At 36.8% G+C, this 14,299-nt stretch overlaps 1 long non-coding RNA gene across 1 annotated transcript in view; it reads left to right on the top strand.

The window, feature by feature from the left end:
* LOC122802749 overlaps positions 1-14,299 on the top strand; it is a 1,061,850-nt gene that overhangs the window by 300,984 nt on the left and 746,567 nt on the right. The window lies entirely within an intron of this gene.

Below are 14,299 nucleotides of genomic sequence, written 5' to 3'. Positions count from 1 at the left end.
AATGACAGAGTCATATTTGTACTTGTTGTGGAGTGACTTCAGTGCATGAGTTATGTGCCGGATCCTGGTACCCAACAGGCAGCTCACTGTAATTTTCTCCTTATTCAGCCTAGTGAATGGGACATCAGTGTGCCTGACTATAGTCACCAATGACTAAAGTATTAGGTACATTGTCTTGCCTTAGGGGCTGTTGCTGGGTGGCACACTGGTGTTGTGAGCTATGTGACACTTTGGTTATGATTGGTGTTTGTTTGCATTTTGGCTTCGGAGGTCCTTGTTGCTTGGGCAGGTTACAGTTAAGGGCCTCCGCAAATGTGGATTTAGTGTTGCTATGTGTGAGTGTTGGTGGTGTGAGTTTAGAAGGGCTATGTGTTGCTTGAGGTGTAGTGCGAGTGTTAACCTTCTCCTCTTGACTGTTTAGCACAATCTTGAGTGGAGAGAGCTTTGCTTCCAGTTTGGCTATGTAAGTGCATCTCTCACAGGTTGTAGTGTTGGGTGGTAGGAGGAGAGGGTTGTCTGTGTACATGAGGCAATTGCTGCATTGCCCCAGTATGCCCAGATTCACTCACCTAATCATTGAATGTAGAGGCAACCTGGGATAAATATAGTTAGGCTTGTATGCGCTCTAGGTCCATTAGCCTAGTAACCTCTTATGAACCTATATAAATAAGGAAAACTTCTTCTTTCTTTTCTATCATGAAAATATATTTGCCTGTCTAATATCATTTTTATTTTTTCTCTATTCTTTTCATACATCTGTTTGTCTATTTATTTTGTCACTTCCTTTTCTATCTCTTTTCATATTCCATAAAATTTCTTTTTACTTCATTTTATTTGTCTATTCTGCTTTACACTTCTAAATATATTTTCTATATTTCTGCTTATATACTACCTACCACTGTGTCCAATTTTAACAAAATCGTCTCATTGTCATATGATCTTTCCATAATATTTCTTTATCTCTTATCATCTCTTCTTTAAACTCTGCAGTTAGTCTGCTTACCTCTTTCTCACCTTTATTATTCCACTGTCTTCCCCTATTCTAGTCCATTCCTCTCTATGATCTGAAAACTTTGCCATCTGTACTCCTGTTATTTTTTCATGTCTTTACAGTATACTATAAAAAAAATTCCAATATTAAAAATTCCCATTTTATATGTCCATTCTCAATCCTTTCTTACATTTAAATTTTCATAGCTTATTAATTCCATTAACATCTTATCCTGTGTCATTTCCCTTTTAATCTCCTACCATTACTATAGATATATTTACTAACCTATTTTTTTTATTTCTGTTATATTAGTATATGCATAAATCACTAGTATTCTTATGTATGTTTTTCTCATTCTCATATGCCATATCACAATTGTTCCTGGTATTACCACTTTTAGATCTAAAATTCTTATTTATTTATTTTTTTATAAGAATTCATATTCCATAGTATGTCTTTTACCTCCTTGAGTGAAACACCAAATTGTGCAATTATATTGTCCATACTTCATACCTGTCAAGTCATTTCTCTTTTTTACTGCTTACTCATATGACAAATTTCTTCTTCACTTCCTTTACTTCTTTGATTTTTCTTTCTCCCTTTTTCACTGTCTGTGCGTATGACTTCTTTCTTTTTAAGTAATCAGCAAACTCTTCTTCTTCTTGTATCTTTTCCATAATCTCACCCCATGATGTTGCTACTTCCCTCTCCTGTTCACTCTGATTAATCATTTATTTTAGATAAACATCCCACAACCCACCAGATTAAAGGGTTGTAATAATACATCCCTGCTGACTCTTTGCATCTCCCTCAAACAACTTCTCCTGGAATATATCTTCTGAATCTGGAACCGCTTCAACCATAACCTTCTATTTCTTCATCTCGTTCATTGCTCCCTTCTCCTCCAATGCAAATTACCTCTCTGGCATATCACTTAACTGCCTTTCTCACAAAGGCTCCACCATCTCCATATTTGCTTTCTCCTTCTCCACACCTGTATTTACTTCACATGCACTTGCTATACTTTCTCCTAGCCACCTGGAAGGGAAACAGGAAGTAAGATGCACCACACACAAACATGTCCCCCTATGGGAAAGAGTAGGGGTTCATTATTTACATAATCCATAAGTATTTACACAATCACATACATTATTTACATTAGTACTTATTTTCACTGTCTCTATATTTTTCCAACCATTTACAAAATCTCTCTCTCTCTATATACACACACACACACATATATATATATATATATATATATATATATATATATATATATATATATATATATATATTATTTCCAAATCACATATTAATTTTTGATTTTACTTCATCATATATAACACATACTTATTACTTTTTTGTCCCCCACTCCTGTTTCCACAACCAAAACCTCAGTTTTTCAGCATCATTGCCAAGTGCCATTTTTCAATGAACATGATTTCCTTAACCCTCTGTTTCCAGATTAGCCATAATATGGCAAACATTTTTTATCGAGATTTTCCACCTCATTTTTTACTTTTATATATATAGCAACCAAATTCAATTATGTCTATATTTAAATTGCTTATGTCTTTAATATCATTCACATATTTCTCTCCATAATCTTTTCCCATAACATTTTTATCCTTTTACATTGTATACAAACATGTTCACATTTCAAGTTCACCACAATATAGACAAACTCTGTCTTTTATACTTTTATATGTCATATTTGCCTTTACTGATAGCTTTTGTATAGACAATCCCTTGGAAAATCTTGACTTTCTATATGTTTTTTACATCTCTTCATTCTTGCAGCAATAGCATTCCTTCTCTCATTGTTTAATTCCTTTCAAGGATATATCCTGTAATAATTTTCCTTAATCTTTTTATACAATTTTTCTTTATTTTCAATTTCTTTCACATTTATTTTTCACAAAATAATCTTATCTTGATACTTTTCCATTTCTTTATTACAGCAGCTCTTCTTTTTTTAGAACTAAGGTGAACCATTCCATTTTATACTTCACGTTTAATATTTTTTTGTTATTAATGTATCCTCATTATCTTTTAAGCACTTCATTACTGTGTATAAATTTAAGGATGACATATACACTATAGGGTTTATTAACCCTAAACCTCCTTTTTCAATATGCACATAAATACCTCTCTTTTCACAGGGTTTAACCTTGATCCCCATATAAAGGCAAATATTATATTGCATACATTCTTCTCTAAATTTACAGAAACACTAAAGACACTACTTAAATAAATAATCTTTGCTAACAGAATTGAATTTATTAAATATACTGTCTTTTTAAAAAAAAGCCTAAAAGAGTTTCAAAACCCACACATTTTTTAAATTCCTCTATTTTCTTTTTCCATACAGAATGTATAATTTCTTGCTTCCCAAAGTTTATTCCAAGGATCTTAATTTTTTTCTTTATTAAATTCAATGCCACCAATCTTTCCTTCACAACCTAATCCTTGACTTTTATCTTTATTTAATACAAGCCCAAACACCTTAATATCTTCTTGTAATGGCTTTATTATTACATATTCGCTTCATTTTCAGTTGTAATGATAATATCATATGCATAATTTAACAATATGGGCATTTTAACCCTTCCTTAGAAATATAACTATTAGCATCCATCTCTTTATTCATGTACATTGATATTACGTTCATTACGAGTGTGAATAATGTACCACTCAATGGGCATCCTTGACGATACCCTTCTCTAACTTTATATCATCACGCAACCATCCATTTATCACAATCTTTACTATATTATATTTGTATTCTGATATACACACATTTTTAATCTTCTGACTTATAATATTCATATCAAATATATCCCCTAATACTAAATGATATATCAGATCAAAAGCTTTACTTAAGTCTCTTACCATCACTTTTGCCTGAGCATTTCTAACTACTATATCATCTACTAATTCTCTAATTATTAATAAGTCTTGAACTTTTTACCTTTTATACCAAACACATAATCATTTACAACCTTACCTACCTTTATTTCCATCCTTTTGTGTAATATGTTCATAAAAATTTTATAATCTGCATTATTTATTACAATTGGTCTCCAATTTTGAATTTCTTCCTTCTCTCCTTTTTTCCATATAAATCTGATGATACCTTGACACAACTCTTTATATAAAATCATTTTCTAACCATTCATTTAACACTTTTATAAACCATTTTTTTGCTTCAAAGTAAGATTTTTATACATCTTACATTCTAATCCATCTTGTCCTGCTGCAGAATCTAAATTAATTTCTTTTATTACCTGTTCTAGTTCTTCTATTTCTCTCTCTTTTCCTAAATACTTATTCTCCATGTCTGAAAAAGTGTGTACCTTCCATTTCTTCTGTGTCTTACTTCTCTTTTCTTTAAATACAATCCTAATGTATTCTTTGACTATATTTCTAAAATCCTGTTATCTCACCTGATAAATCTTTCATTTCCCTCATTACACTAGTATTCTCCTTGGTTATTTTATGTCAAAGGAAAAACAACTTCAAAAAGATCAACACATGGCAGGTTCAGGTTAAGGCACTTTAATCTTGCAGCAAGGAGACAAAAACGTGCTAATACAGAATTTGTCTAACTAGAATCAGGAAGTGAAGCTATTCTTATACATTTCTTACAAGACATTGCCTACCAAGCTGATGCAATAAATCACAAGTTCTTTCAATATTATTTCATAGCAGCTGTTTGTCCATGATTTTCTGCTGGCACATCAAGTTTACAAAAAAACTTCCTAAGAAAAACAACGTGGCCTTGATGACCAGATACAACTGTCAGATACAACTTCTCACTATGCAATGTTACCATTCAAGGTACTATGGCTAATTCGAGCACAAAGCAAGTACAGATTATAGTTTATTTCTTCAAGCAGTCTTTGTTTGATGTATCTTTCTTTTCTGCAGCTGTGCATGTTCTCATAACACGAACAGAGCTGATTGCTCAAGTTCAATAACATTATAGAAAACAGTATTGTTCTATTCATTTATTTTCCTGACCTAGCAGATAATCACCTGCTTCTCAATAGATTTCCAAAAGGCATAAACATGAATTTTGCTGTGCTAGCAAATACTAGGTCAGAGAGCATCTTGCAATTTCAGAAAGCATACTGCAGTTTGAAAAGCATCTTGTAATTTCAGACAGAATTAAGCTGTACATAAAATAGAATGAAATGTGTTAACCCTTTTAGCTTCTAATAAGCACTAAATATATACATTAATACATATTTTTCTAACATTTCACCCATGTTAATACTTTTTATTCTGTTTTCAAAAGCATAAACAGTTGCTTCTTCTCCTAACCTCTTTCTGTTCAGAATTTGCAGTTAAGAGAGTCATTTAGTTTAAACTTATGAAAGTGTTTCATTTTTTCAACAGTTCTTCAATTTCAGTACTTTGATACAAAGTCTCAGAAACTGACAGGTCTATAAAATCTTTGACTAATCTTTTTATGCAGGGACTACCACAGCAAACACACACTCCTAATAGGAGTAATCCCACACAAATGGCAATCAGGATGTTCATTAGGATGCTACCCCACCCCCCAAACAAATTCTGGAAAAAAGCCATCAGTGGGTTTGAGCCTGGTTTGGTCATGGCCGACACTTGCTGAATCACCTCAATATGGTCGTTTATCTCATGCTGGTTGTCAGGAATATACGAACAGCACTCCTCTTTTATTAAAGCGCACGTACCACCTTTCGCCGCTAGGGTGAAATCAAGAGCCATGCGGTTTTGAAGCACCACAGTTCTCATAGCGTTCAGTTCATCAGTCACTAATTCGAGAGCAGAAAAAGTTGCATTGCTCATTACTTCGATAAGTTTGGACAGTTTTCTCAGCTCCCAAATCGATTTCACTGCGCCATATGCATGGGGCTATACCTGCCCACGATATAATAGTGTCACTCAAGTCCATGTGTGTCAGTTTATCTTTGTTTTTCACAGAGTTATGGTTTCTCCATTCTGCTTCGATTCATCCCATTGGATTCTCAGGTCTCTTGACTGGATTTCCAGGTTTCTTGGAGACTTCTCTAACATTTCGAATTTTTCCCTGAGGCAAAACTGCAGTGTGTCGTATGGCCAGAACCAGGTAACCCAAAAACAACTGCTGGACCAATTCTCAGGTAACCATTTGTATGCCTTTTTCCCACACACAAAATAACAATTCTCTACTTTAGTATTAATATATACTTTTCCTGCATGAAACATTTTCTTATCAATGATAGATAGTTGTTTAAAAAGAACAGGATTACGTTGTACTCCATCAACCGTTTTGTGCATTAGTTCAAAATAAGAGTCATAGTTGGTATCACAAATATAACCTGCATTATTAGCTTTGATATAACATTTGTAAGGAACAGTCACATTACAATTGCTCCAACCCACCTGTACAGTATGATTTTTGTAAAAACATACAATTCCCTTTTGTGTAACATGCAGGTACACTGCTATTTTGTCTTGTGATTTCACAGTTGTAGTATCAAAAATCAAAATTTTCCAGGTCTCATTGACCCCTAGGGGGACAGCAGTCATTAATAATCCCCCGTATGCTGTTGGTATGGCTGTGCAAATCCAGCAATTCGATACAGTAAAAGTTTCAGCATACACATATTTAATTGCTTGTTAGGTGTTAAAGTTTGGATGCCAGTCTATGACTAATGCATCTCGTTTATTCAGTTCAGCTTGTGTGGCTGGAAAAAGGAAAGGCCACAGCAAAAAGATCAATATTATCAGTATGGTTAACAGAATAATCAGGCAATACTTCTGAGGTTGTTCTGTATTTCTATTTGCTCCGTATCTGGTCATTTTGTTCTTGTGTAACAGTAACAAGTTTTTTTATACAGTTCAAAGCTTTTAACCAATTTACAGTGTGTCAGATGAATCCAGGATGCTCGATCTGCGATCTTGACTGCAGTGGGTGTTGACAGTAGCACTTGGTACGGCCCTTCCCACTTCGGTGAGGTCCAATTTTTCTTCTTGATGAGTTTCACCTAGACCCATGTGCCTGGGACTGCTGCTGCTTCTGATGGTCTGGTTTGTCCTTTATCTGAAACAGAATTTAACTTCAAAAGTTGTTTATTACTTAAAAGTTGCCTTATGTATTCTGCAAGTGAACTGTCGGCCTCCTGGTGTGCAGGCATGAGAGGTTTCCACTGTGGTATATAATATGCCCTCCCAAACAGTATTTCAAAAGGAGTTAACCTCTTTGCATTTGGAACAGTTCTCATGCTCAACAGTGCCAGAAGCAGGCAGTGCACCCAGTTCTTTTGTGTCTCACTAATTAATTTCCTAAGTTTGTTTTTCAAAACCCCATTATGCCTCTCTACTAATCCTGCGGATTGGGGGTGGTATGCACAATGGTTCTTTAAGGAAATTCTGAAATATCGGCTCAACTGTTGTATAGTTTGGTTTACAAAGTGTGTGCCATTGTCACTGTAGATCTTTTCCAGTATGCCAAATCTAGGAATAATTTCTTTAACAAGGACTTTTTCAACAGTAGCTGCATCTAGATTTTTGGTCGGAAAAGCTTCCACCCATTTGGAAAACATATCTATAATGACAAGACAATACTTCTTATTTTCGCATTTGTTTAGTTCTATGAAATCCATACAGATAGTATGGAACGGGTACAGTGGTGTTGGGAAACTCCCTTGTTTAGGCTTCAATTCCCCTTGTGCATGATGCTTGTTACAAACATGGCATGCTGCACAAAAATTTTTTGTGTAGTTTGTAAATCCATATGCAGTGAACACTCGGTTCACTAACTGTACCATCCCCCCTGTTGAGACATGCCACTGCCTATGGCTCAACAAAGCTGCATATCTAAAGAAGTTAGACAGCAAAATTGGTTTTCCTTCTTTGGAGATGTACAGCCCTTTCTCAAGAATTGCTCCTCTTTCTATCCATTTCTGTTTTTCTATTTTCGTAGTAAGTGTCTGCATTGTTTTCAACATTTCTAAATCTAAAATCTCTGAAGGTTGTAATTCCTCACTCAAAAGAAATACTTCTGAAGCTGAAGCTGCCTGCTTTGCAGCTGTATCAGCTCTCGCATTACCTTTTGAAATCCTATCCTGTTCCTTGGTATGAGCTACACATTTACAAATAGCTACTTTCTGAGGTAACTGAATGGGTTCTAACAAATCTAAAATAAATTGCGCATGATTAATCGGTTTACCAGTAGATGTTATCATTCCTCTATTTTTCCACTGTTGTGCAAAAACATGTACAGTAGAAAAAGCATATTGGCTGTCAGTAAAAATGTTCATACATTTACCCTTTGCCGAGGTACATGCCCTTGTCAAGGCAATCAATTCTGCTGCTTGTGAAGATAAGTTATGTGGTAAAGACTTTGCTTCTAAAATCTCAGTGTCAGAAACTACTGCATACCCCACTAGGTTCTGTCCTGTAGGACCCCTCCTGCATGAGTCATCCACGTAATATGTCACCTCGGCATCATCCAAGAGAACATCCGTTAGATCTTTTCCAGGCAGTGTCTTTTGCTCAATCTCCTGCAGGCAGCTGTGTGGTGTGCCATCCACAGGGGTCGGGAGCAAGGTAGACGGATTTAAAGTTGTACATCGTTCAATTGTCATGTGAGGTTGGCTCAAGAGTATAGTCATACAGGAAAGATGTCTAGCAGGGGAAAGATATGCTACTTTTTCTTGCAGTAAAATAATTGTGACTGCATGAGGCACTCTCAATGTGAGAGGGTGGAACAACACTACTGAGGCCGAAGCCTGCACTGCCATTGCAGCTGTAACTACTGCTTGTACACAGTGGGGCAGGGATCGTGCCACTGGGTCCAGCTGTGATGAATAGTAAGCTATGGAGCATTGCTTATCCCCATGTTGCTGTGTTAACACTGATGTCATATAACCTTGCTTACAATCTACAGTTTGGAAAAAACGTTTATGATAGTTCGGTAATCCTAAAACTAATGAGGATGCTATCAATTGTTTCAGTTTGCAGAAAGCTGATTCTGCTTCTGGTGTCTATTGTAATAAATCTTGTGCTGCCATAGGCTTCTTGTATATCAAGTTGGTCAGTGGAGCAGACTCCAAGGCATAGTTTGGAATCCAACTCCGACAGAAATTAGTCGTGCCCAGGAAGGACATCATTTCCTTCTTGGTAGTAGGTGTGGGTGCTTGTAAAATTGCTATTTTCCTATCTTCATTTAATGTTCTGCCTTCTTTGGATATTACATATCCCAGGTATTTAACCTGCTTTTTCCAAAGCTGCAATTTGTTTTTCTTTACTTTATGTCCTTGAGTGGCTAGAAATTGTAGTAATGCTATGGTATCTTCTCTACATTCTTGCTGGGTGGGGGCTGCCAGCACGATGTCATCTACATAAAGTAAAATTTGGTTGCCTCTTGGTGGGCTAAATCCCGCCAAGTTGCTTGCCATCTCTTGGGCGAATATTGTTGGGCTTTCACAATACCCCTGTGGTAGTCGCATGTATGCATACCTTTTCCCCAGAAATGTGAATGCAAACCAGTGTTGGCTGTCAGGGTGTATCGGTATAGAAAAGAATGCATTGCTAATATCTACCACAGAAAAATACTTCTGTTGAGGCTTTAAATCATTCAATAGGATGTGTGGATCTGGCACCGTAGGTGCTCTAGGTATTACTGCATCATTTACAGCTTGTAAGACTTGGACCATTACGCCATATTTGCTTTCCTGACAGGAAATAAGGGTGTATTACATGGTGAATCGGGAGATTCTACCAGTACTCCTTCCTTAAGCAAAGCTGCTATTATAGGTTTGATTCCTACTTCTGCATCCTTTCTTAAGGGATACTGTCTCTTTTGAGGTCTAAATGCTGATTTTGGCATAACAGTAACAGGTCCTGCTGTACGAATTAGTCCTACATCTCATTTCCCTGTTGACCAGAGAGTTTCTGGTATGCTCCATAAGGCATTTTCTTCCTCTTCTAGTAAGAGTGCTAATCAGCTGTCCTCGCTAGACTGCAAGTGTACAGCTGGGTGTGTCTGTATTATCCAATTTAACTTCTGCTTCTGTACTCCCTGTTCTGACAATTCTAACTCTGTCTGTTTTTCCCACTTTGTGACTTTTTCTCCTAGGTCTGCCCATTTCACATTCTTGTCCTTAGTCAAACTAACGTGGTAATCGATTAGATTTATAGAGTGCAAAGAATTCCTGGGGCAATGAACAGCTAACTACACTGTTCCCTTCTGTGTCCCAGTACAGATTACGTAATACTAATCTGTTTGCATGGTTTTTGAACAGTTCTTGCTCATATTTCTTATCAGGTCCTGGTGTGCTACAATAATACAGAGTACAGTGCAACAAATGCTGTTTATCAGTGTCAAAGGAGGGGGTCTTACTGATGGGTACGTTCATCAGTTCTTCGGTTACTGCTCCTGGACCAGTTGTGACTAAGTCCTGGCTGTACCAATAAAATGTTTCACCCTCTGGTCGCACCACAAAAGTATCCATTTGTCACTGTGCTTCCATACCCTGCATAGTCGGAACTACTGCTATGCCAAATATCTGCATAAGATCTCTGCCCAAAAGGTTTACTGGGCATTTTGCAGAAACAACAATTTTGCTTTTCTGGGTCATCCCTGAAACAGGGTCAGTTATTGCTATGTTATGGGAGAGTGGTTCCCGATACAACTGTCCATTAGCTGCTTTCACTAATATGTAATCAAGTGATTCTGAATTTTCTGGTAGTTTGGAAGGATGTATCAGGGTTCGTGAAGCCCCTGAGTCACACAGGAATTTAACTTCCCTCCCCTCTACCAAAAGTGTAACTTCCGGTTTCATGTCTGCTAAATAGAGCTCTAGGCTCAATAATGCTAAGTCTAAAATTTCACTTTCTTCACCATCTGTGATTTCTTGTACTTCCTCTATTTCTTCTATCACATTCTCTACTCCCTCTATCAGATTTGCATTTGTCTTTTCTTGGTTACTCCCTTCTAGTGATTCTTTACTATCATATAGTCAGTCCTCACCCTCCTTATCTTCCATGGTTACCTTCTTGTTTTGCTTGCAATCCTTTGCTAAATGTCCCTTCTTTCCACACTTAAAACATTCACCCCTTTTCTTTCTCTCTTCAAACTCTTCTGATCGTTTATCAGATTGTTTGTTTTACTGGGCATTTTTCTTGCCCTTTTTTCCAGAGTGTACTACATAAACTTCTGCTCCATCTTCTACAGAAAATATTTGGGCTTTCTTTTTCTTTTTACTGTTAAAATGCCTTTCGGCATGTCTAGCATATTCAAGTAGTGACTGTAATCTACTTGTATGATGGTCTACCATGTGCTTTGTAATAAAGCTGCTTATAGGCAAAATACTGCCTTTTAAAAATGCATTCTTTAGCTGCTGCTCATATGGGGAGTCATGTGTTTGGTCTTCAGGTACCTGCATTCCACAATGGTTAATAAAACACTCTAATAATCTAGCATAATATCTGTCAACAGTTTCACCTTCCTGCTGAATGCATTGATTAATGCAAGTCCAGTCTGCCCTAGGCTTCCACTTCTCAGAGATTCGGTCTGTTAGACCTTTTACTCTGTTATCCAGTTCTGCATTGCTATGTGGGAGTGGCTTGTGTTCTGCGTCACGGGGATTCCAGTTGCCACTGATCATGTGCCAATCTGGACCTACAATTTGTCTGACTACTTTTTCTACTTCTTCTCCATTTAAATGATAACTTAACCTCATGCCCTGTAAGTCTTCTAAGAATTTTCTAAAATTAACTTTTGGATGGGAATTCCCTCTGTGGCTTTCCGGATGTCTTCCGGTGTCCACGGTCTATATACTAGGAGAGTCGGATCCTGTCCTGCCTGTCCTGCCTGAGGATTTGGTACTTCTATGAGTGGACATATCTCTTCTTCACTCATAGCTCGTGAATTTTTGTTTATTTGATATAACTCAGTATCCCCTCTTAAGTTACGTGTTCGAGACCTAGTCTCGATGGGATCTCTGACATACGGTCTTGGCTTCGCAGTAACAGCCGGGTATAGCGGAGGTGGACCAGCTTGTCCACTCGCTTCATATTCTGGTGCGGGAAGCGGAGGGAGCAGAGGGGCTGATGCTATTACCAAATTATTGTCTTCTTTATCTAGAAACATAGCTTTTGAATTATTACTTTTTTGTTCCCTACGGTTTGCTTCCTCAATCCACCTGTGTGCCTGAGGAATGCCTAATTGACGTTGTTTTTTTACCTGACCTTTTGCGTTGGTTTTAAGCTGTTTGACAAGTTTAATAAGTGAGGATTTTTCTAATTTGACATCAAATTCATATTTATTAACCCATTTTGTATAGTATCTAACATTGTCGGCACGTTGTAATTGCATATATTTTGCATCTTCGGTTAGCGGTGGATCTTGGGAACTTTTAGTGCACTTATTACCCATATTGTTCTGACTATTAAAAAATGTTACGTAACCCTTCTTATTTTCACGTGGTACCACAATTTTCTGTTTCACAGTTTATCTAGAATAACTGTCTTACCTATTCTGTTTCCCTGATCTATGACAAGACTGCAATCTTTCTGTCCCTGACTTGTACAAAACAAATCTCCTGACAGATGATTCAAATCAAGTCCCTGATCTAAAACAGAAAAAAGGTAAATCTCACCTTACCTGAGCCTCCGTGATTGACCGTCTCTGGTTCGCGTGATAACTCGTCCTCCAGTCGCAGATCAGAAAAGTGGCTGGCCTCTTTTGAACGACAATTCAGTCGGAGGTCTTTCAAAGCAGAAGAACCAATGTGGTTTCCTGGTTTCATGCCACCTGGCCCATCTGACCTGGTGAGAGTTTCGGTCCGAAGGATAATCTGTCAAAAGAAAAACAACTTCAAAAAGATCAACACATGGCAGGTTCAGGTTAAGGCACTTTAATCTTGCACCAAGGAGACAAAAACGTGCTAATACAGAGTTTGTCTAACTAGAATCAGGAAGTGAAGCTATTCTTATACATTTCTTACAAGACATTGCCTACCAAGCTGACGTAATAAATCACAAGTTCTTTCAATATTATTTCATAGCAGCTGTTTGTCCATGATTTTCTGCTGGCACATCAAGTTTACAAAAAAACTTCCTAAGAAAAACAACATGGCCTTGATGACCACCGGTCAGATACAACTTCTCAGTATGCAATGTTACCATTCAAGGTACTATGGCTAATTCGAGCAAAACGCAAGTACAGATTATAGTTCATTTCTTCAAGCAGTCTTTGTTTGATGTATCTTTCTTTTCTGCAGCTGTGCATGTTCTCATAACACGAACAGAGCTGATTGTTCAAGTTCAATAACATTATAGAAAACAGTATTGTTCTATTCATTTATTTTCCTGACCTAGCAGATAATCACCTGCTTCTCAGTAGATTTCCAAAAGGCATAAACATGAATTTTGCAAATACTAGGTCAGAGAGCATCTTGCAATTTCAGAAAGCATACTGCAGTTTGAAAAGCATTTTGTAATTTCATACAGAATTAAGCTGTACATAAAATAGAATGAAATGTGTTAACCCTTTTAGCTTCTAATAAGCACTAGACATATACATTAATACATATTTTTCTAACATTTTACTTAAATAATGTTCAATTTCTTCATTTCTTCCTTTTAAAAAAGTTTATAAAATAAATGTTCTATTTTTCTTATTCATTTCATATATTTTCTGTTCTTTACTAAAGAAATTGCCATAATTCCTCTCTATACACTCAACCATTTCATTACTTAAATTCTTATATTTCCTCTTTTCCCTACATATTTTCTGTTTTTCCCATGTTATATAACACTTTTTATATTTTATAGGTTCATAGGTTCATAGGTAGGTACTAGGCTATCGGCCCAAGGGCCTAAGTAAGCTTAGCCAACAAGGTTCCTTGGCGTACACCACCCAAGAAAATTATTTTCCTGTGCCCCTGTCGAGCAGAGCCACAGAAGTGATCCCCGGGGTGTATTTCCTATTTCCCATCCACTCATCAAGATTTTTCTTGAAGAGTGCTAATGAGGAACTTTGCTTGACATAGATGGGTAACTTGTTCCAGAGTATGGGAAGTATATGTGACAGGAATCTATCCCTCCAGCATGTCCTGTTTATTGTGGTGACAAGGTTTAGGTCCCTAGAGCATGTAGCTCAGAGGGATTGGGATTTCTTTAGGTGTAGCATGTTCAACAGCTCTGGGTTTGACATAGCTTTATATGTTAGGCAGGGATCACCTCAGAGTAGGCAATATGCTACAAAGTAAAGCTGGAGTTTTTTGAGATGGTCAGTGTAGGGCATCTATTTGAGGTCAGTAATCCTATTTG

The sequence above is a fragment of the Protopterus annectens genome, chromosome 5.part0 (assembly GCF_019279795.1).
Source record: "Protopterus annectens isolate FY-2018-M chromosome 5.part0, PAN1.0, whole genome shotgun sequence".
NCBI lineage: Eukaryota > Metazoa > Chordata > Ceratodontiformes > Protopteridae > Protopterus > Protopterus annectens.
The sequence above is the reverse complement of the archived record's forward strand: the minus strand, read 5'-3'. Positions and strand labels throughout refer to the sequence as shown.